Here is a 24,497-nt window from a genome sequence, read left to right as displayed (position 1 = left end):
CCATAAATAGGCAATGCTTTCATTGTGCCCACCGGTGTTAAAAATAAGAGTGGTCTCCAGTACAACCAGAGATCATTGAATCTCAGAGTCGATGAACCATGTTCTGGATTATTCCACTTGAGCTTCGTATTATTTGGGTACGTCACGATGTCTGAAGGATTTACTACCCACTCCGTTGGTGTGACTGGTGAGTGTAATTTCACTATATATATTACCCTTGTCCATGAGATCCAGTTAATAATATTATTATATGCAAACGTCATGTTCCTTATGTGCTAATGCAGTGAGAAAAATTCTCTCCCTTCTCAGCAGCCATTCTCCCTACTGTCGCCTGGTGGTTGCTCTTTATTTCCCTCTCCCTCCCCTCCCCACTACCACGCCCCCCCCCCCACCCCCATCTCCTCGCTCCACCCACTCCGTCCCCACCTCCACCGGCCACTTTCACTGTTCCTGCCTTAGTATCTAAAGGGTCCTGACCTCAGTAAAAATATATATATAATTTCCAGTGCTGTGATTCACAGCCAATTCCAAATCAACTGATGCAATATCTACAAATGCAGAGTCTACAGCAGAGTCACAGCAGAGTGACCCGGACCAGGGACATTTGGTCCAAACCCATTGGCATCATTGTGTTTCCCAAATACAAATATGGAGAAGGCTTGAAAGTGCAGATCTGATCTGTTGGTGAATCTGCTTTCTTGCTACATCAATGCGGTGCTTTCCTATTGTGAACTCGGTCTCAGCGGAACCAGTGAATCCATATTATTCTGAGGCTGGATTATGTGAAAACAAATACTTCAACTGCTCCCCAGAATCCTGACAGACCGCTGCTCCCGTTCTCAATCTGAAATATGAGTTAATTGTGTCTCTCTTCCTTACAGTGAACTTATCGACGATTCTTATCCTGTCTCGCGGAAGGTGTGGACTTTCAAAATGTGTCACACGTTCCTAATTTCCATGTTAGCAGCGTGTGTACTGGTCGTCATCATCGACCTCATATTGAGGCAAATTCCTATCAGAGTTAATGATCAATTTATCTTCATGCATCATACTCAAGTGTGCAACATCCATGCCGTCCTGCTGTACGCAGTCACCGATTGTTCTGTCTTGTTCACTGTCACTTTCACCTTTGATCGATTCGTGGCCATTACTTGTCAGAAACAGAAAATAAAATACTACACTGAGAAAACGGCAGTTGTGGTTATTGGAACAGTGAGTGTGCTGCTCAGTGCAAAGAACACGTTCTGGTACTATATGTCTGAGGACATAGTGTACTTTCCAATAATCTCTACTTCTGTTATGCAGATTCTGATGAATTGTTTTCACCAGCGTGAGTAGAAGTTGAAAGTCTGCATTATATTTTAGCCAAAAGACCAGAAGACCATAAGACATAGGAGCAGCATTAGACCACTTGGCCCATCGAGTCTGCTCCGCCATTCAATCATGGCTGATATTTTTTCTCATCCCCATTCTGCTGCCTTTTCCCCATAACCCCGATCCCCTTATCAATCAAGAACCTATATCTCTCTGTCTTAAAGACACTCAATGAACTGGCCTCCACAGCCTTCTTCTCCAAACCTCATCTGTTCCTTTATTGCTGAATCTGCTGTTCAATATTTCAACCGTTAAACACATTTTATTGTCGAGCAAGGTTCTCCGTAGACCTCAGACGCAAAAGAGCGGGGAAAGTTCAAATGGCCAAGAGATAGAGAAGTGAAGAAAATCTACCATCTTACCCTTTGCGATGTCGGGAAATTTTATCCTGTTATGGTCAGGGTTCCTATTGTTTTGCCTTAATCAGCGATTGTACAAGTTGAATTTATTTCTGTTATTTTGCCATTATTTGTTCAGGAACTGGGATTTATGCTTCAACTCTAGAGTTGCTGCACCAACACATGCATTCATGCCATGACCCAGACGCAATTCAGAGCGGATCTGAAGAATGTGGTGAAATTTCCATTTACTGGAATTGTGAAGTTTATTAAACAGTGATCAGATAGTTTACCATAACAGTGTGTTTATCTGGTGTACTGTACAAAACCCCATCTCAGTCAGACACGCACAGTGAGACCGTTTTTGTTTTGTTATTCTGATCAATTCATGAACAGCAAGCGCAGAAATAGAAAAATAATCGAATTTACTTCCAAAGGGCACTGGGTTTGGATCATTTCAATGCTGACATTCAGCATGGCCTGGGCAAAATGAGCTCCAGAGTAAAGTATCCCCATGGCAAAGCGGGAGGGAGATTGGTGACTGTGACATTTTGCGTCTACTCCAACACACCTCCAACAACAAATGGAGATGCCAGCCCTCCCGTCCCTTAAACCTCACCGCACCATAAAACTTTATTATTTAATAAGTCTGGATGAGAAAAGTACACATCACTTCAAATCAATAAAAGAGGTCATAAAATAATTAGCTGTTAATGCGCATATTTATTCGTGGGAAGATGAATGCCAATGTCAGTATTAAATTCATTATCCTTCGGCCAGATTTCCCTGTGAATATTACTGACACAGATACTAATGTCGTTGCTTTACTTGTTGGTTCCTTTCTGGGGAAACAAGGAAATAAATTTAACCTAAAAATCTCCTCAAACCTGTTTTGCTATCTTGTCGTTAAAGTGATACAACACCACCATCTGCTGGCGCCGCACAGCAACTGCAGATTTGTGAGTCTCAAAGTTCAGTGTCTGGATGGCTGCATCCGCGAACCTTTTGCTGAAGTGTGACTATTGAACGATATTGTCCGAGATTTGAGTATACAGAAGGAGCTCGGCTGGCGCATTCGCCCTTTTATATAACCAGACACCGCACAGGAACTGTGTTCTTCATTATCCTTTGGAGACATGGTCTGGACATTGAAGTTGATGTTATTTCAGACTGCAATGCGTGCATTCGATGCAGTTATCAGAGGTTAAATCACATTCAAAATGGGAGTGGGCAAACTTTTCTTCCCTCTGTAATTCACTGTCAGACATTTTCAAGGTTTAATCTTATAGGGGCACGCGCACACAGACATTTACAGCAGCGCGCACATACACAAAGACATTTACAGGGGCCCACACGCGCAAACATACACACATAGAGATACAGGGGCGCGCACTCGTTCACAGAAATACAGAGTCACAAACACACACAGACACAGACATGCGCACACGCATACACTCACACAGACACACAGATCCTTATAAAGAATGTTCACAGTAACTTCATTGCAATGTTAATGTAAGCCTAATTGTGACACTAATAAACGTCAATGTTTCCAATATAATCCACTAAATTACACAATGATTCTTTGAAGATTGAAAACGAAATCATTTTAAGGCGCAGATTTTATTTCTTTGATTGCATTTGATTTATTTTTGTCACGTATATTACATACAGTGAACAGTACAGGGAAAAGACAAAGCATATCGTTCATAGAGAAGGAAACGAGACATTGAAGAATGTAATGTTACAGTCATAGCTTGGGTGGAGTGAAAGATCAGCGTTATGCAAAGTAAGTCCATTCAAAAGCCAGACGGCAGCAGGAAAGAAGCTGTTCTTGAGTCGGTTGGTGCGTGTCCTCAGACTTTGTATATTTTTCCCGCGGAAGAAGGTGGAAGATAGAATGTCCGGGGTGCGTGGGATCCTTAATTATGCTGGCTGCTTTGCCGTGGCAGCGGCAGTCAATGGATGGGAGACTGGTTTGCGTGATGGATTGGGCTCTATTCATGCCTTCTTGTTGTTTCTTGCGGCCTTAGGCAGAGCAGGAGCCATACCAAGCTGTGATACAACCAGAAAGAATGATTTCTATGGTGCATCTGTAAAAGCTGGTGAGAGTCGTTGCTGACATGCCAAATTTCCTTAGTCTTCTGAGAAAGTAGAAGCGTTGGTGGGCTTTCTTAACTTTCGTGTCGGCATGGGGGGACAAGGACAGGTTGTTGGTGATCTGGACACATTAAAAACTAGAAGCTTTCGTCTTCGTTGATGTAGACCGGGACATGTTCTCCTTTTCGCTTCCTAAAATCGATGACAATCTCCTTTGTTTTATTGACATTGAAGCAGAGATTATTGTCGCCGGAACAGTTAACCATATTGTTCATCTCATTCCTGTACTCTGTCTCGTCATTGTTTGAGATCCAACCCACTACAGTGATGTCGTCGGCAAACTTGAAATTATTTTGTATCTTCACAGCCTTTATTCACACTGTATCCGTGCTCGATCGAAATAGAAATAGAAATAGAAACTCTACAGTACAGAAGGAGGCCATTCGGCCCATCGAGTCTGCACCGACCACAATCCCACCCAGGCCCTACCCCCATATCCCTACATATTTACCCACTAATCCCTCTAACCTACGCATCTCATAACACTAAGGGGCAATTTTAGCATGGCCAATCAACCTAACGCGCACATCTTTGGACTGTGGGAGGAAACCGGAGCACCCGGAGGAAACCCACGCAGACACAAGGAGAATGTGCAAACTCCATAATAAGCTTTTCCCATTTTGAAGCTCTTGGCCTACATTATAAAAGTTACTGTGATACAGAAAAAAAACCCATCTGTGTTGGAATGAAAATGTTCAACCTCCATTCTTGTTCCGATTTGCCCTGCCAGTTATATACCTCTACAAGTTTCGTACATATTCATCAGGGAAGGTTTCGGTGTTGGCTCTTGTGAAACTGGTGGGCCATTCCCTAACACACAATAAACACAGAGGCTAAATGTTGCTTCAATTGTTTCTGGAACTGATAGCATCCAAAATGGAGAGTTTGGTTAATGTCATTTTCTTTCAAATTTGAAGTATGCTTCTGTTTTACAATGTCTCAATGTCGCACTGACACTCACTCAACACAAACATGTACTTACACACGCACAGTTACGCATTCAGAAACACTCTCATAAACACATGCTGCCATATACACACTCTCTCACCCAAACAAACACACAGACTTATATATATAGACACAAACTTAAAAACCATACTCAAAAGCACACGCTCACACACAGGGGAACAGACAGAGAGAAACTGAAAACCTCACAGACACAGGGGCTCACACACACAGTTACAGGGACACACAGATACTGAGGCACACACAGTTGCAAGGGCACATTCAGATACATGTGCATATTTAGATACACGGACACACAGACACAGATACAGGGGCACAAACAGAGACATGGGGGCATACACACAGATACAGGGTCACACACACAGATAGAGGGAGGGACATACATACAAATAGAGGGACACAGAAAGACAGATACATGGACACACACACACACAAACAGATACACAGACACGCACACACGCGCGTGCACGCACATACACGCATACACACACGGAGAGACACAAAGATACCGTGGCAAACACGCATATACAGTGACACACATGAAGGTAGATACAGGGACGCACACTCACACAGATACCAGGGTTCACACAGATACAGGGAGACGCACAGATTGAGGGGCACTCAGAGATAGAGGGGCACACACACACACACACAAACAGAAATACAGGAGCACACAAACAGAGATACTGGGGCATACAGAGAGCCAGGAGCACACGCAGACTCTGCGGCACACACACACACAGAGTGGTGCACACACAGATACAGGGACAGACACAGAGAGGTAGTGGGGCGTACACAAATTCAGGGGCACACACAGACTCAGCGGCACACACAGAGATATTGGGCATACACAGACCCGGGGCACACACATAGAGATTGGGCATACACATATTTAGGGGCACACACAGAGAGAGAGCGGTGTATACACGATACAGGGGAATGCACAGAGTAAGGGGCACACAGACAGATATAGATGCACAACACAGCGATGCAGGGACTTAAACAGAGATACAGGAGCACAAACCTACTGAGAACTTAGAACTTCTGCTGTTTTTATTATCAATAAAGGTTTTATTATAAGTTAAAACACAGCAAGTTGGCAAAGGTCAGTAGAATGAGGTGCATCTCCTCGTAACAAGGGGATGTGACGCTCGACTGATTGATCGACAGTTCCGCCGCGCCTCAGCGAAAAACCGCACTGACCTCCTCAGAAGGCAAACAGAATACATGGCCGACAGTGTGCCCTTCGTCGTCCAGTATTTCCCCGGAGCGGAGAAATTACGGCATCTTCTTCGGAGCCTTCAACATGTCATCGATGAGGCCATCGCCACACCCCCACCACTTGCCTTCAAAAACCGCGCAAACTCCAACAGACTATTGGTAGCAGCAAACTACCCACCCTTCAGGAAAACAGCGACCACGGCACAAAACAACTCTGCCAAGGCAATCTCTGCAAGACGTGCCGGACCATCGACATGGATGCCATCATCACACATGAAAATTCTCTCCACCCGGTACACGGTACATACCCATGCAACTCGGCCAACGTTGTCTACCTCATACGTAGAAAACGATGTCCAGAGGCGTCGTACATCGGCGAATCCATGCAGATGCTACAACGGCTGAACTGACACTGCACAATAGTCACCAGGCAGGAGTGTTCCCTTCCTTGCGGGGAACGTTTAAGCAGTCAAGGGCATTCAGCCTCGGACGTCCGGCTAAGCACTCTCCAAGGTGGCCTTCAAGACATAGGACAACGCAGAATCGCCGAGCAGAAGCTGATAGCCAAGTTCCGCTTGCATCAGCACGGCCTCAACCGGGATCTTGGATTCATGTCGCACTACATGTAACCAATTTGCGTGGAAGTGCAAAATCCTACTAACTGTCCTGGTTTGAGACAATTCGCACCTCCTTAACTTGTGATTGTCCCTCTCGCCACTTGCATTATCTGTACCTGTAAAGACTTGATTGCCTGAAAAAACTCTCATTCCAACCATTATCTTACAATTGTGTCTTTGTGTATATATGCCGTGTTTGTGAAACCTGCCTCTACACTTACCTGATGAAGGAGCAGCTCTCCGAATGCTCATGATTCCAAATAAGCCTGTTGGACTTTAACCTGGTGTTGTGAGACTTCTTACTGTGGAACGAGGGAAAGGTAAACTTTCACCTGGATGGTATTTTTAGTACGGCAAAATTCTGCGATGGAAAGAATGGAGTTCAAACTAATTGCGTGTCAGTTCCTTATTACAAGGCTGCTATGTTTGCGTTGTTTGTTTCATTGGAGCCACAATGATGAGGTTGGTGGATTTTGGAAACTGAAAGATACACAAGAGCAACCTGTGGGACTATTTCACCTCACTGTCGATTTCATGTTCCAGGTTACAGCAAACAGTGATGTCACTGGCTGAAGGAGTTACGCATGTTCCATCTAAACATGGCATTTTGCCCATCGCAGGTCTAAAACAAAAACTGAAATGAAAATAAAGTCCAAATTTAATATAAATGGGTGAGGTTAAAGTGCAGGCAGACACCTTCCCTGCTGGTCTGGTGGTTAGTACTCGGAGGATTCGGAGTTTTCAGTACCGCGGCCTGGGTTTAATTCCAGGTCAGTGAATGCAACTCTATTGCTGTCGTGCAGCACATGAATGAAGAGGAGCTGAAATTACTTCCTACTCGAAAACAGGAGTGGTACTTGTGCCACTTTGATAAATAAGGATTAAATTTCCATCCCATTCCACAATCCTGCCAATTGTCCCGAACAACTTGTATTTACATCGTCTCTGCTGGCTCCTTTTGTCCAAGTGAATAAGATGTTTCCTGCTGCATTAAATCTGAGCCATGGCATGATCGAACAAAAGTATTTCATGAAATCTAAACTAAATCAATTGAAATATTTAAAAAAAGTGGGACTCGATCCCACGCCTCCACAAAACATCAGTTCAGTGCTGGGACCAAAGGTCAAATTTACCTGTAGAAAAGGAATGCTGTCACGGTTGCTGTTGCCATGGACAGAATCGATGGAGAAGGAGTGGGTCATATTTCCCTTCAACTCTCCTCCACCATGAAATAAGATCACGGTGAATCCCACGTTCAACACCAATTTGCCACCAAATCCCGAATCCCTTAACTCCCTTCGAGTTCAAAACAATTCTCCTTCTCAGTATTCAATATTCTCACTGGTTGAGGACCCGCAGACCGTTGGGCTACAGAATTCCAAGCATTCACAAGTCTCTGAGTGAAGAATTCTCTCCTCACCTCGGTCCTAAATGGTTGACGTACTATCCGGATATTGTGAGCCCAGTTTAAAACACTCCAGACTCGAGCAAGAGGCGGGGGAGGAGGAGGGGTGTAGGGGGCCGGGGGGGGGGGGGATGCGGTGGAGGGGTGTAGGGAGGCGAGTGTGTGAGGGGGGGGGTGGAAACAATCTCTCAGCATGTACACTGTCAAACAGTCTCGCCGTTGCAGACTTTTCAGTGGGATCACTTTTCATTATTCCAAACTCGAGAGAGAACAGGGTAGTCACAATAAATCTCTCCTCCAAGGGCAACTGTCTCATCACAGCAATCAATCCAGTGAATCTTGGTTACACAGACACTGCGAGAATAGAGGGAAATAAGAACACAATATGGAAAGTTGATAGAGGTACAGAGAGAGTCTGAGAGAGTGAAAAAGACAGATCGATACACAGAAACAAAGAGAGACAGATATAGACAGTACGTGGGGGAGTCAGCCACATCGTATGAATGAATAACGGTGCACACAAAGCCAGCGGCCGGAACCCACAAGCATTGGGTCCTCTGAATCGTTGACTAGGAATAATGGGAATGTCCAAAAGAAGGGTCAACTTTTTAAATACTTTTGAGTGCGTTGTGTTATTAGATCCCCTGTATTGTCAGTTTCTCAAACGAAACCGCAGGTAAACTCATCAAGTAATGAACAAGACTTTGCCATCGCAAACAACAACAATGGGGCTCGTCGGGGATTTGAACCCGGGACCTCTCGCAGTTTTGCGAATCATAACACCCAAAGCGAGAATCATACCCCTAGACCAACGAGCCGCTGTTGACAGAGCTGCTCAAATACGGATATTATATTGTCACACAAATCTGATCAGACAGCTGCAGTGAAAGTTGGAAGCGCTGGAAACACTCAGGAAGTCAGGCAGCAAGTGCACACAGAGAAAGGACTCTCTTCTTACACCTCGACAACCTTTCATTTAAGCTGGTAAAGTTTGGAAATGTAGGAAGTTTTAAACAAGTGATACCCAGGAGCTAGGAAACACACCAACAGGAAAGGGCCCTGATAGGGTACAATTCAAGAGAGATAAATGAGCAAGTACTTTGTGGTCCATGGCCTGAGCGTCAGGAAAGCAGAGTATTACAGAATGTTTGCACCGCACAATGAAATCATGCACAAGACCTTTGAAGCAGTCACGTGTGCTGCGGATAATAGGTAACCGGTGAGTGGACTGCACAACGATTACAGAGAACTGCAGTGATGAAGTTGGTGGATTTTGGGAATTGAGAGGAACACATGAGCAGCTTGTGTGATTATTTCACGTCATTGCCGCTTTCATACTGCAGCGAAAAGTAATCGTTGTTGCCACTGAATGAAGGACTAACTTATGTTCTACCTAAACAGAACATCTTGAGAGAGAGACTTGCCTCTGGTGGAAATAGATCTGAGATGAAATAATGAAATATAAAATGAAGTAAATTAGATTAAACATCCAACGTATTAAAAATATTGGAGCATCCAACCTATTAGAAATATTGGTTCACAGCAAGTGACATGAATTGATGCTGTGATCAGAGATATAGAACTGGAACCCACCGTCACACCGAGTGAATCCGCTGTCTGTTTAAATGTTGATCAAAGAAAATGTTTGAACATCTTTCACAATGGAACATACGGGAACTCAGTCAATAAGCTGTCTCCACTCACAAATAACGGAAAGGGTCAATTTCATCTCGCAACTTTAAGCCTTTGCCATCTTATGTACATTCATCATGAAGATTTATGAAGTAAGTGAATAGAGTGTGTGATGGTAAAAAAAACGTGTTCACGCCCTTGGCGTACGTAAGCACAGTCACGCACACAGAGGAGCAAACATAAGCATACACCACGCGAGACAGAGCACTAAGGAGCGACAAAACGGAGGGCTTGTATTAAGGCAATGTAGCTTCGGGGCAGAGCATTTCACTACAGGTCAAGACGTTTCTGCATTCAAATCGAATGCCTCCATCCGCGCTTAATTAATTTTTTTTCAATTAAAACTGCCCGTATTTGACTGGAAAGCGCTTTGTTACGTGCGGTGGTCGGGAGAGGTTCTATATAAATGCAAACATTTCATGATCTTCAATCCCAGTCCTCTGTTACTGTCAGTGGAAACAGTCTGTCCCTCCCTGCTCTATTAAAACGGCCCTTTTCCCATGTTAGGAGAAGGGATTCACCATGACACACAGCAACACTGTGGGGTAAAATTTAAAAGAAATGCATGTTTAGATTTGTAAACGATGCCATCATTTGGTCTTACTGTGACAGGTTTGGTGAAAATTGAATTGGCGTCGAATTTGCAGCCAACACGCTGACACCCTGATTTAGGATGCCATGTGGGCTGCAGCTGTCTCAGTCTCTGTGGCGCAATTGGTTAGCACGTTCGATTATTAACCGGAAAGTTAGTGGTTCGAGAGCATCCAGGGACTGCGCTTTCGCTTCTTTTTCTCTCCATCTGCTTTCATTGTCTCTCGGTTTCTGAGTGTCACTGAGTCCTTGGGCAACATTGAAAAAGACTTATCGTGTGTTTCTGCCTCTACTGTTAGCCGACGTTAGTTTATTGAACATTTATCTCTAACATATTATTTGTAACAATTTATGTATTTCAAATATTATTAAACTCAATAACTGAACTCGAAACTTTAACCCATGTTTGATCTTGGGTTGCCATTTTCCTGCACACGCCTCTTCTTTCCCGGAAAGATCAGGAATCTGTCTGTCCCAACCTGAAATGTGTTCAATGAGGGAAATAGACAGCAAGTCGGCAAAGATCAGTGGATTGAGGACAGAGTTAAACTTCCACCAGAATGCTGTTTTTATAATTGCAAAGTCCTGAGATTAAGAGCAGATAGTTCACATTTGAGGCGTTTCAGTTCTTTGAGAGATGAATGCCTGCCGTGTTTTACAAGGTAAGTTTCACAGGATCAGCAATGATGAGATTGGTGGGTTTTGGAAATAGAAAGTTACAGGCGAACAGCTTGTGGGACTATTTCATTTATCATTGCCGTCTTGCCGTTTTATGTTCTGATAAAACCTGTATTTATAATACAAGCATGAGATGGTGGAAATTCTCAGCAGGTGTGGCAGAATCTGTGGACACGCATCAAATTCTAAACACTTCCATTTGTCACCTGTGTTCCTGAAGTATACTGATTATTGTGTTCAAAAAAACTGACAAAACCTTTTCAAAGCAACTGTCCCAACTCTATTTGTTATTAAATATTAATGCATCACACTATCTCACCGCCATGTGGCATTTACAATTTTCCAGTGCTTGAATAATATTCTGCAACTGCAGTCATGGAGAAAGAGAGCAAATTCGTGACAAATGTTATTTTCTGAATCTTATGTGAGATCGATGACTCTGCCACATGGCTAAGGTTGTCAACAGAATTGTAATTCCAGAAAACAAGGATTTAAACTGCAATCAGACTGCACGGTTTGATATTCTGGACCGGGCACAATAGTAGTGAGCAGAGTTTCTGGATTGTAGGAGTTAACATGTTCATTTCATATACGATGAGCTCCCCGATTCAAAATCAGGTCGAAACATCATCGAAATTAATATTTTGTTTTAATTTTCCCGGATTCGAGATCGTTGTTGCATCTGAACTGGATTGGAGCAGACAAAATGTTACTTTGTTCTTCGCCATTTATTGAAAAAATGCCCTCAACAAAGTCGCCACTGGCATATTGTTGCTTTTCTGCGTCCACTGTCACACGCATGGTGCAGCTGTTGTAGGCTATATGGATTAGCCATGGCAAATGAGTGATGTTACAGTTATACGGTGGCAAAACGTGCCTCAGTAAGGTACTCTGGGCTCACATTTTCTGGATAGCGTTTCAGCCATTTATGACTGAGATATGGAGACATTTCTTCCCTCAAAGGCTTGTGAATCTTTGGAATTCTTTGACTTGTTATTGTCACATGTATTAGCATACAGTGGAAAGTATTGTTTCTTGCACGCTGTACAGACAAAGCATTCCGTTCATAGAGAAGCAGACGAGAGAGTGCATAATGTAGTGCTACAGTCATAGCTGGGGTGTAAGAAAATGAATTCAGCATTGTAGGAGAGTTTAAAAGAGTGACAATGAAGTTTTAGAAGCATAGAACAAGAGGAAAAGATAGAGTTAGAAGGTATGCTGCGAATAGCTTGCAAGTGGTCGCCTCGCTCGGGCGCCATCTTGCATCAATTCTGTCGCCGCACAGAGGTCTGTGGATCTTCAGTTGATGAAGACATTGAAGGTTGAGGTGGAGAGTTGTTGGAATCTAAGTAGATGAAGGGCTATCGGGATTAGGTGGGAAATTGCGATTGAGGCTGTGGGTCTGCCTTGATTAAGTCGTGAAGGAGGCTCAATGGGTCATGTGTGCCAATTGTACTCCATTGATGAGTTCAGGGCAGTAATGATGTGGAGTTGCCAGCGTTGGACTGGGATAAGCACAGTAAGTAGTCTCACAACACCAGGTTAAAGTCCAAGCACATCCCCTTCATCACGTGACTCACCTGATGAAGGGGCAGTGCTCCGAAAGCTCGTGCTACCAAATAAACCTGGTGCTGTGAGACTACGTACAGGGCAGTAATATTAGTTGAAGCGTGTGATCGAATCTTATCACCGCTATATGTCCAGTTAATTATCTTGACGAACTATCTTTGTTGTCACAGAATACCATGCAACTCAAATGTAAATTATTGTTGGCAATTGACAGGTTTTGGAACCAGTTTCCTTGAATCATTGCATCGCAATGTTTCTGTGGTGTTGTGATTGTCACATTCGCCTTACACGCGAAAGGTCCCCTGTTTAATCCCGGCAGAAATACTTTCATCATAAAGAGAAAAGGTTGGATATCTAAACAGACCTGACAGCATCAGTGGAGAGAAATAGAGCCAATGTTTCAAGCCTGGATGACCCTTCGTCATAGCTCCGGACTCGAAGCGTTGGCGCTATTCTCTCTCTACAGATGCTGTCGGACCTGCTGAAATTTTCCAGCATTTTTCTATTTTTGTTTCAGGTTCCAGCATCCGCAGTATTTTGCCTTCACAGAAAAAAAATCCAAATGTTTTTTATTTCAGAGGGATTCGATTACTGGAATTATTTGCGCGTTTGTCACTAAACATGAATTGGCCTGCTGAGTATTCCCAGTATTTTCTGATTGTAAAGTCAGGAATCACTCAGCAAAAGGAAGAAAAGGAATTTCTGTGATAGAGCACAAGGTCGGATGGATTACATGACACCAGGAATGGTGGACAAGGCAACATTGAGCCAGTGACAGTGGAGCCTGGGTGGTCTAGTGGTTCAGAGTCAATGTTTCCACCGCAAAAGCCCGGAATTGATGATAAACTGTTAACTAAACGGCACGTTGCTCTGCACGTACTTAGTTTCTGGAGCCGAAAGTCTTTGAACATGAAGGATGAAGACATAATTTGTTTCAGTTGGTTATAAGATGTTAGAATGACTGTGTGACAATGTCAGTAGCGAAAGTGACCTGAAATGAAGCAGTGGAGACAGAGATGGTTATCAACGAATTTCAGATCTCTGATATTAGCTTTCCTGGCGTCCCGTGGTCAGGTTTCGGCGCCACGTTCCGCGTTGGAGTCCCAGGCAAGTACTAGAAAACTTCTTATTCAACTCTTCATTAAACGAAAACACGCCTCACAGTGTATGTTAAGGAAGAAACAAGTTTAATCGTCAGCTGAATGAATTGTATCAGAGCTGGAAAAATCAGAGATGTAACAACAACAGTAAACTCTGAAGAAGAATGACACGGCAGATATTTATCACAAAAGCAACTGACACACATGTCAAATTCTTCCTCTTTCAAATCGCATTGATTAACTCCTTGTTCTCCACCTCGGATATTTCCACATCCATCAAATATCGCCCACCTGAAAATTCAACCTCTTCTTTGCTCCACTGATGATGATACACTAACTCCGAGCTGGGCGCAGGAATTGGCTCCATAACTCAGTGGTTGGAGCACATCGGGTATAAAGTTGGACAATTTAAAGTTTTTTAATTAAGCTTACAGTAATACTGCAATGAAGTTTCTGTGACAATTCCTTCGTCCGCAGAACCGGCACCTTCTCGGGTAAATTGACAGCGAATTTAGCATGGCCAATGCACCGAGCAGCACATCTTTCACACTGTGGGAGTAAGAAGGAGCACCGCAGGAAACCCACGCAACACGAGAAAGACATGCCGACTCTGCACAGACAGTAACCAATGCCGGGAATTGAAACTGGGTCCCTGACGCTGTGAGGCAGCAGTGCCACCATGTTGCCCAGAAAGATATTCTCTTGTTCATAAACGGAGAAAGAGCAGACAATGTTTGAAAAGGTGACCTATTATTTTTTAATTCATTAGAAATGGGTGTCGCTGGCTGGCCAGCATTTATTGCCCATCCTGGTTGCCCTAGGATAGTTGAGAGTCAACCACGTTGCTACAGCTCTGGAGTCAATGTCGGCCAGGTCGGATAAGGGACGGCAGATTTCCTTCCCTCAAGCACATTACCGAACTCCATGTTTCTTTTTCCGACAATCGGCAATGGTTTCATGGTCATCAGTAGATTCTTAATTCCAGATAGTTTTTATTGAATACAAATTCCACAACATGCCGTGGCAGGATTCAAAACCGGGGCCACATAAAATTGGGTGCGTTTCTAGATTAATAGTCTCGCGATAATATCACCAGGCCATCGTCTATCCTAGTTATAAGCGTTTATGTTGAAAGAGATTTGGGTGTGTTTGGACAAGGAACGCAGGAAGATAGCATGGTGGCGCAGCAAACAAACAACAAACAACAAAGAACAAAGAACAATACAGCACAGGAACAGGCCCTTCGGCCCTCCAAGCCCGCGCCGCTCCCCGGTCCAGGATTGAATCCTGAATCCAGGATCCCCGCCCAATTTTCCAGCCTATCTACATACCAATATCCTATCCACCGAGCTGTCCCTCACAGCTACGATGCTTTGTTCATTACAACCTATTAACTCACCCCCACCCCCCCATTCCAGACCATGTGATCTCCAGGGAGAGGCGAAAACCCAGAGTGAAAAACCCCAGGGCCAATATGGGGAAAATAAAATCTGGGAAATTCCTCTCCGACCCCCTGAGGCGATCGAAACGAGTCCAGGAGATCACAATGGCCCTGATCGGAAAATGCTTCCCAACCCTAGTCATTTCCACTTCCACGAACACCATATGAATTCCCTGCCCCCGAGACAGGTTCCCAACTATCCGCAGTCTCGCTCTGTACTGGCACCAGCAAGATGATCATAGAATGAAGCCTTGAAACGAGAAACAAGGAACAACTAGCCCGCGCCGCTCCCTGGTCCAAACTAGACCACTCTTTTGTATCCCTCCATTCCCACTCCGTTCATATAGCTGTCTAGATAAGTCTTAAACGTTCCCAGTGTGTCCGCCTCCACCACTTTGCCCGGCAACACATTCCAGGCCCCCACGACCCTCTGTGTGAAATCTGTCCTTCTGATATCTGTGTTAAACCTCCCTCCCTTCACCTTGAACCTATGACCCCTCGTGAACGTCACCACCGACCCGGGGAAAAGCTTCCCACCGTTCACCCTATCTATGCCTTTCATAATTTTATACACCTCTATTAAGTCTCCCCTCATCCTCCGTCTTTCCAAGGAGAACAACCCCAGTTTCCCCAATCTCTCCTCATAACCAAGCCCCTCCATACCAGGCAACATCCTGGTAAACCTCCTCTGTACTCTCTCCAAAGCCTCCACGTCCTTCTGGTAGTGTGGCGACCAGAACTGGACGCAGTATTCCAAATGCGGCCGAACCAACGTTCTATACATCTGCAACATCAGACCCCAACCTTTATACTCTATGCCCCGTCCTATAAAGGCAAGCATGCCATATGCCTTCTTCACCACCTTCTCCACCTGTGACGTCACCTTCAAAGATCTGTGGACTTGCACACCCAGGTCCCTCTGCGTCTCTACACCCTTTATGGTTCTTCCATTTATCGTGTAGCTCCTCCCTACATTATTCCCACCAAAATGCATCACTTCGCATTTATCAGGATTGAACTCCATCTGCCATTTCCTTGCCCAAATTTCCAGCCTATCTATATCCTTCTGTAGCCTCTGACAATGTTCCTCACTATCTGCAAGCCCTCCCAGTTTTGTGTCGTCCGCAAACTTACTGATCGCCCCAGTTACTCCTTCTTCCAGATCATTTATATAAATCACAATAGGAAGGGAAATGGCATCTTGGTCTTTATTGCCAGCAGATTGCTGTATAAGAATAAAAACGCCAATTTACATTTATACAGGGTTTTGTTAGGAGCAACTGTGAAATATTCGGAGCGTTTTTGATATCCACGAGGCTTTTCTTTGGAAAAAAGGCTATCCTTCCATTGGAGACGGTCCACTTGGTTGGTTCCAGCGATGAGAGAGTTCTCCTGGGATGAGAGGCTGTGCAAATTGGGCTGAAATTCCCTGGAGTTTAGAAGACTGAGAAGCAATCTTATTGAACCGACAGAATACTGAGAGATTGTTTCCCAGTCTCAGATGAGGACTCATCGGAGAACTGACACACAAACACATCCAGCAAAGACTCTAATTCTGAACTTTAATTGCATGTTTGAAATGAATATATATTATACCATGTGATATGTATGATACGAATAGTCATTAAATAAGTAATGTTGACAACACCTGACCACAGTAGAACGGCAACATTTGAGAAATATTTTTATTGTTGCCTAGGTTCACAAGCCGGAACTGCGCGACAATGAATGCTGGTCGGGAAAATAAAAGTACAACCTCCGCCTCTGGATGGTAGTGAGCCACCAAACATTTGCTTACGAGTTGAACGCAGGACGAAATTCCGCCACTGAAACTAAGACACACCATATCAGGGTATCAGCGAGTGCTGGATGTATCCAACCCTAATTCTCTTTTCGTAAAATATAGTCGAGAACTACAACATGACCACATCGTTTGCAATACTATGCAAGCCCCTTGACTATTTCCCTCCCCACAGTATTGCTGCGATTTCGTGGTTACCCGCTTCTGCTAACAAGGGAAAGGGCCGCTTGATGAAGTAGATAGGGACAAACTGTTTCCACTGATGAGGGTCAGTAGCCAAAGGATTCGGATTAAAGATAATTCAAGAAAGATCGACTTGTATTCATGTCGCGCCTTTCCCGGTTGCTGGACGTCACCACGCGCTTTGCAGCCAATGAAAGACAGTTGGAATTGAAAAGAAAAGTATCAATTAAACAAGAAAGGGGGCACTCGGATTTGAACCGAGGGCCTCTTGATCTGCAGTCAAATGCTCTACCACTGAGCTATACCCCCTCAGCTGTCAGTTGGTCCTCGGGATTCAATGTAGTTTTATTGAGGGGGATCGAGCGGTCAGATTGCATGCCGCTTTGTCTCATCGTAACTGGTTTCTGAGTGAAGTCGGAGAGCTTAGCGTTTAAGTTAGCGAGATGTTTTCTTGTGATTTGGCTGAGATTTGGATCCAGGTCTAGGAGATGTTTGTGTCAATCTAATCGATAAAATGTACCCCATTGTCATACAGATTTGACCTTGTATCCCCATCTCTATTGGCAGCGCTTTGCAGCCTATCACTGTCCTTCACTATCTGTGTTTGTTCTTGAACAGTTGCCCATGTGACATTTCCAATTCGGACAGAAATATAGATCTAACTCCACTGCTTCTGATAGAGCTGTTTTCGATCAGGAAACAATTCAAGTTTGTTCAATGGATTATCAAGAACTTTAAATCTTAGCATATCGAAGCCGATCTATGACCCTGAAAGCGCCGAATCCTAAACAGTGGACCACCAGGATTTCATCTTCCTGATTCTCCCAGATACTGAGTACAGGAATATGCAGTGTCAATTATTCACAGTCGCATTTCCTTCCAGTCTCGTGCATGTTGTTCAGCTTTGAAATTGTTCATCTTTTCACATTAGCTTCCAATGAGATGAAAGCGGAGCTGTGATAAGCTGAAGTTTTTCAACAGATTTACCACAATAAGGTTTATAACAAACATTGCTTTTTGAATGTGGTGAGCGACAGTGAAACTTAATGCAGTAGAAGGTAACTCACTCATTCTGACAGGATTTACCAGCAATTGCAATGTAAGTATGAGGTCGAGATACCGGCGTTGGACTGGGGTGGGCATAATAAGAAGTCTCACAGCATCATGTTTTACCAGCGCCCCGAAAGCTCCTGACTCCAAGTCGACCTGGCATTGTGAGACTTCTTAATGTAAATGGATTGTTGTGGGTAGTTGACAGGATTGTGGAATCGTGCAGATTTTTCCTCTTTGCTATTCAATCTGCCACAAGTATCGCTCCCGTTTTCGATCAGGAAGCAATGCCCCCTCTCCTTAATTCATGTGTTGCACGAGAGCAATAAATCATCATTCCCTGACCGGGAATCGCACCCAGACCGCAACAGTGAAAGCTGTGAATTCTAACGACAGGACCAACATGGAAATTGAGATGGCTAGAGCATTCTTGAGCAAGTGTGTGCGTGCGTGCGTCTGTCTGTGCGTGCATGCGTGCGTGCGTGTCTGTGTGTGCGTGTGTGTCCGTGTGCGTTTGCGTGCGTGTCTGTGTGTGTGTCGTACCCTCGGGTAATCACTGATCAATGAAGCCGTCGACCTCTTTATCGCTCAACTGTTTGTGTTCTTGAGCAATCATCCTCTGGAGCTTGTGCAATGAGGCCAGGAGAGTAACACACTGCATCATCCCCAATGTGATTGCGGTGCGATTTGCTGAAAGTTGTTAATTTTATCAAAATCATCCATTGCGAATTGTAAATGAAATGACCTTCAGTACCCGTTATGAATTCTCACAACATCAGGGTAAAGTGCAACAGGTTTATTTGGAATCACGAGCTTTCGGAGCGCAGCTCCTTCATCACTCACGCTGAGGATTCACCACATTTTTCTGTCTTTGAATGAAAGTAATAGATATCTCATCAATTCCCCGGTATCCTGAGTATCTGACATTGATTTCCACACTACATTGCTTTAAATCTTTGTTTTCAATGTGAAATTAAGCGTTTTGATTCCATGTGAAGGATTTACACTTATACCCTTCTGGGAAGATGGTGGCATAGTGGTAACATCAGTGGAGTATGAATCCCATGGCTCAGGCTCACAGGTCACGATCCCACCACAGTCTAGAACTGAAACGGAAGTGAAAGCTAGTCTCAGTAATGAAGCTTTATTTTCTGATTGTCATGAAAACTCATGTGGATCTTTTGCAGAAGGAAATCTGCCATCCTTCCCCTTTCTGGTATCCATTGGACTGCAAACGCAAGGCAATGTGATTGACTCTTAACTGCCCTCTGAAATGGCCGAACAAAATGCTCAGTTCAGTGGGAAATAGGGATGGACAACAAATGCTGGCATTGACAATGAAATATACATTGCATTAGCAGCATTTTATGAAATGATTAATTCTCATTTTGTTTAATTTCATGTCAAACAGGGTGACATATTCTGGTGTCTTATTATTTAAAACCTCAGCCCTTTAACTATTTAAACAGGTAAGGTTCAGTCAGAGAAAAGTGATCCACTGTGATCCAAAACTAGGAATTGTAATTGCTGCAAATCCCACCTCAAAACAGAAAATGTTGGAAGCACTCATCAGCTTCAGCAGCTTCTGTGGAGAGGGAAAGAGAGTGAATGATTCAGGTTGCTGACCTTTGACCCTAACTGGAACAAATTAGTGATTTAATGGTTTACAAACGAGTACAGAGTCATGGAAAATAGAGAGGGAGAGGAGGAAAGAACAAACGGTCTTTTGATAGGATGGAAGGCTGGAGTGATTGAATTACAATGGAGATGATTATTGTTCCCACTGACACAATCTCGCAGATCTGTGTTTAAATCTCATAATAAATGAGAACAAAACCTCTCGCTCAGTTCAGTGCTGAATACACCGCCTTCCAGTGAACCGGAGGCAGTTTTCAGTCAGAAAGCCGCAACTGTGAGATAAACAAAGTAGAAACGAGAAAGACTCAGTTTGAGCGGTGACACTTCTGGAGAAACAGAATTCACCCAGGAATGGGACAAATTTTAAAACAGCAACGCCCAACGTGGGGCTCGAACCCACGATTAAGAGTCGCATGCTCTACCGACTGAGCTGGCCGGGCACATGGGCGAACTTGCTTTCCATAACCTAAAATGCATAGAGCCAAATATGGCTTTTTCATCTGGTGTCTCAGCTTGTTCTGATTTCAAAGTTTACAATGAATCGACCTACATAATTCCCAAGGTTCCTATCCATCCTTCTCAATCTTCAATTGCATCATTCCCATCTTCCAATTCCAAGCTTCACCTCTCCCAAACATTCCAAACTCCTCTTACATCATCCACCCTGTGTTTTTGTTCTTAATAATTTCGCCAGGGTTGGGGGGAACAGCCTCTCAACATTTACACTGTCAAACTGTTTCCCAGTTTCATGCTTTTAAATAAGATCACCTCTGATTAATCTAAACTCCAGAGCAAACATACTCATCCCACTGAATCTCTCCTCCCAGGAGAAACGCAGAAATGAATCCAGTGAACCTCGGTTACACACAGACAGCGAAAGAATGGAGAGAGCAAGGAGCAAAAGAGGTCAACGTCATAAAATCAGTCAGAGAGACTGACAGCGTCTGCGGGAGATATATAGAGACAAAGAAAGCAGAAATAGCGAGTGGGGTACACATCCACAATCCACGTATGAATAACAATATACACACAGCCAGCTGTCTGAACCAACTAACATGGGGTCCTCTAAACTGGTGAACAGAAATAAAGTGAATGACCATAAGCATATTAACCTTTTAATGTCATGATTTTCTTGTGTGAGTGTTGTGTTGATAGATTGCCTGCACTGTGTGTTCAGGTTCTCAAACCAAATCCCACGTAAACCAATCCCACCGTTTGCACTAAAAATACATATATAAAACCTATGACTTGTCCAATACGAAACAACAGCAGAATGAGGGCTCTAGCCCGGCATGTGAACCCGAGATCGCTTGCAAGTTTGTGGATGTTGACACCCTGGGCCCGAATCATACCCCTCGTCCAACGAGCCGCTGCTGGTGAAGTTATTCACCATTCAAAGCTGCTCAGACTTCTGCAGTGAAAGGTGAAAATGCTGGAAAAACTCAGAAAGTCAGGAAAACAAATCTCATATTTTAGCTCCATAACCTTTCGTTGGGAATAACTGGGAATTGTTAGAAATGTAGGAGGTTTTAAACAAGTGTTATCCAGCAGCATAACAAGAGGGGAGGCCTCTGGCCGGGTGGAAATCAGAAGAGATTAAATGAGGGAAACAAAGAATTTTAAAGTAATGGGGCCATTCCTAAGTCCCTTACAGGACTCCGTTGTGTTGTGGATGAAGGGGAACCTGTGGATGCAATGTACGTAGATACCATTGGAGCCACAGTGATGAGTTGATGGGTTTTGAAAATTGAAAGTTACACTTAGGAACATAGAATTAGGAGCAGAAGTGGGCAAATTCACCCCTTCGAGCCTGAACCGTCATGCAATCAGTTCATGACTGATCTCTCCCTGTTCTCAAATCCACCTCCCTCTCTGTTCCAATATCCCCTCATCCCTTTTATTATCAGGAATATATCGGTCTCTTTCTTGAAATCATTTAATGATTCAGACTCAACCGCGCTATGGGGCAATGCATTCCACAAATTCACGACCACCTGTGAGAAGCAGTTGCTCCTCATCTCAGTTTGAAATATACCATCTCTCAATCTATACATTTGACATGCTGTTCTCGATTGCGAGTAAGAAGAAAAAATCTCTACGTTTACTCTTTTCAATCCTATTTAGAATTTTGTAAACCGCAATCACTTCAGCATCTTGTGGGACTATTCCTCCTCACTGTCATTTTCAATTCCCAGCAAGCACAATCGGTGTTGTCATTAGCGGAAGTAGTCACGAATGTTCCATCCAAACTGGACATATTAAGGGATATATGTCAAGTGATTTTGAAAAACACAGTTCACTCGTGACCCTGGGTGTCCAATGGGTTATGTTCAGTATTCTCCAGTGTTGTTTGGTCTCAATTCCCGCTCAGGAAACGATTATTTATCGCTCTCAGCAAACTATTAACAAATAACCTGATTCACTATCTGATCGAAAGTAAATCCACTAATATCAGCCGAGTGAGTTTTGCATGTCGACACCACAGCTAGAAATGTCACATGTGCAACAGGGTCAAGAACAAATACAGAAGCAGAAAGGCAGTGATCGGCCGCAAAGCGCTGACAATAGAGATGGTGATGTAAGGTTGTGCCGTGTCGTTTTTGGCATGAACAAAGAGGAGCGACATACCAATGTAAACAGTTGTTGAGGTAAAGGAACGTGTGCGGAAGGAATGGAGAAAATTATTGTGGACTTCGGAATCGGAAACAAAAGACACAATGCTGGAAAATCTCACCAGGTCTGGCAGCATCTGTAAGGAGCGAAGAGAGCTGACATTTCGAGTCCAGATGACTCTCTGTCAAAGCTGGGAGGAGTGGAGTTGCTCCGATAGAGAATACAAACGGTAGCACAGGCCGAATGACGATCTTCCGATTTAAACAACAGGATTGCCAACATTGAGACTGCAGTCCCGGCCCAGGGAAGATATTGGGATTTTCCAGGTGAGGTTCAAATCCTGTCATGAGCGCTTCCCGTCATTCCTCATTGTGACATTTGTTTATTGAAAGTTATTGGAAATGAAGCAATGGGTGCAGAGATGATCAACCCATTGCAAATCTCTCACATCAGCGTCACTGATGGTCCAGTGATCAGCGTCGGCGGCGTGACGCGGTTTCGAATCCCAGTCACGGAGTGAATAAATTTTCGTTCATTTCTTCATTTAATAAAAACACGCCTCATAGCTTCTGTGAAGGGAGCAACAAGCTTAATCTTCCAGTTGGGTGAACTTGGATCAGAGCTGGAAAAGTCAGAGATGTAACATTAACAATAAACTCTGAAGAAGAGACACATGACACACACAACATACATGTCAAGTACATACACAATACACATATCAGATCATTTCACTTTCAAGTTGTGTCTTTTAACTTCCTGCTCTCCACCTCAGACATTTCCACATTCATCAAAAATCTCCGACCTCAAACCCCATCCTGGTCCTCAATCCACTGATAATACTGCGCTTACTAGAAGCTCGTCGCAGTATTTGGCTCCATAGCTCAGTGGTTATAGCACTGGTTTTGTAAACCAGGGGTCGCGAGTTCAATTCTCGCTAGAGCCTATAAGTAAAATTTAGCTGATAGAAATAAGCTGTGGGAAAGGGGCTGGGAAATGAATTAGAGACATTTGATGAGCGTCGGTCCAGATCGGGTGTAACTTTGGAAAACAAATAGGTATTTCCTTCTTCGTAAAAAAATAATAAGAACAAGACATATTTGCAGAGCTGAAAAAGGTAGGTGTCGATATTGAGAATAGAATAGATGCGTTTGTACAAGGAATGCATAAAGCTAGCATGTCGTTGCAGGTAATGATTGGAAGGAAAATTGTATTTTGGTCTTTATTGACGGCAGACTGGAGTCCAAGAATAACGAGGTGTTGCTGCAGTTGCACAGGGTTTTGTTGAGACCATATGTTGAATATTCTGCACAGATATGATATTCACATTTAATAAAGGATATGTTTCCATTGGAAACGGTGCAGATAAGGTTCAGCAGATGATCCCTGGGATGAGGGATTTGTCGGGTGATGGGAGGCTGAGTAAATTGGGCCGAAAGTCTCTGGAGTTTGGAAGAATGAGATGTGATTTCATTAAACCTACACAAGTCTGATTGGGTTTGATAGGGTGGAGGCTAAGAAATTTCTTCTGCTCGTCGGGAAATCTAACCCACGGCAGTACAGTCTCAGGAAAATGGGCTGATCATTTAGGCCTAAGATAAGGAGAAATTACTTTATTGAAATGGTTGTGAATCTTTGGAATTCTCTGTGCCAGACAGTTATGGAAGCTCCATCATCAAATACATTCAAGTTTGGGATACACAGGTTTCTGGTCTCTCGGGGAATTCAGGGACATGGGGAGCTGGTGGAAAACTGAATTGCACTCCAAGATCAGCCATAACGGTATTGAATGTCGGAACAGGCTCGATGGACCGAGTGGTTTACTCCTGCTCCTATTTATTGTGTTCATCTGTATGATCAAGCTAGTAATTCATGCTAAAATAAAAACAGAAAGTGCTGGAATTTGTCAGCAGGTCTTGCAGCAAATGTGAAGCAGAGAGTTAAGGTTCCGAGTCTCATTATGAATTTTCTTAAAGCAGTAACTGAGTGTGAGTTACAACAATTAGCACAATATCGAGACAGGGAATTTAATTTAAATCCAGGCAGCGAAAGCCCTGAATTTA

At 43.7% G+C, this 24,497-nt stretch overlaps 2 non-coding genes and 1 gene segment (V, D, J or C); 2 read left to right on the top strand and 1 right to left on the bottom strand.

The window, feature by feature from the left end:
* The window catches only part of LOC144481024 (Ig heavy chain C region-like), a 369,241-nt gene that overhangs the window by 127,100 nt on the left and 217,644 nt on the right, over positions 1 to 24,497 (top strand).
* Positions 17,374 to 17,445, bottom strand: trnac-gca (transfer RNA cysteine (anticodon GCA)). The gene has a single exon. It is a non-coding gene; the product is annotated as a tRNA-Cys (tRNA).
* On the top strand, positions 23,308 to 23,380 carry trnat-ugu (transfer RNA threonine (anticodon UGU)). Its single transcript has one exon. It is a non-coding gene; the product is annotated as a tRNA-Thr (tRNA).

This window comes from Mustelus asterias, chromosome 30 (genome assembly GCF_964213995.1).
Source record: "Mustelus asterias chromosome 30, sMusAst1.hap1.1, whole genome shotgun sequence".
NCBI lineage: Eukaryota > Metazoa > Chordata > Chondrichthyes > Carcharhiniformes > Triakidae > Mustelus > Mustelus asterias.
The sequence above is the reverse complement of the archived record's forward strand: the minus strand, read 5'-3'. Positions and strand labels throughout refer to the sequence as shown.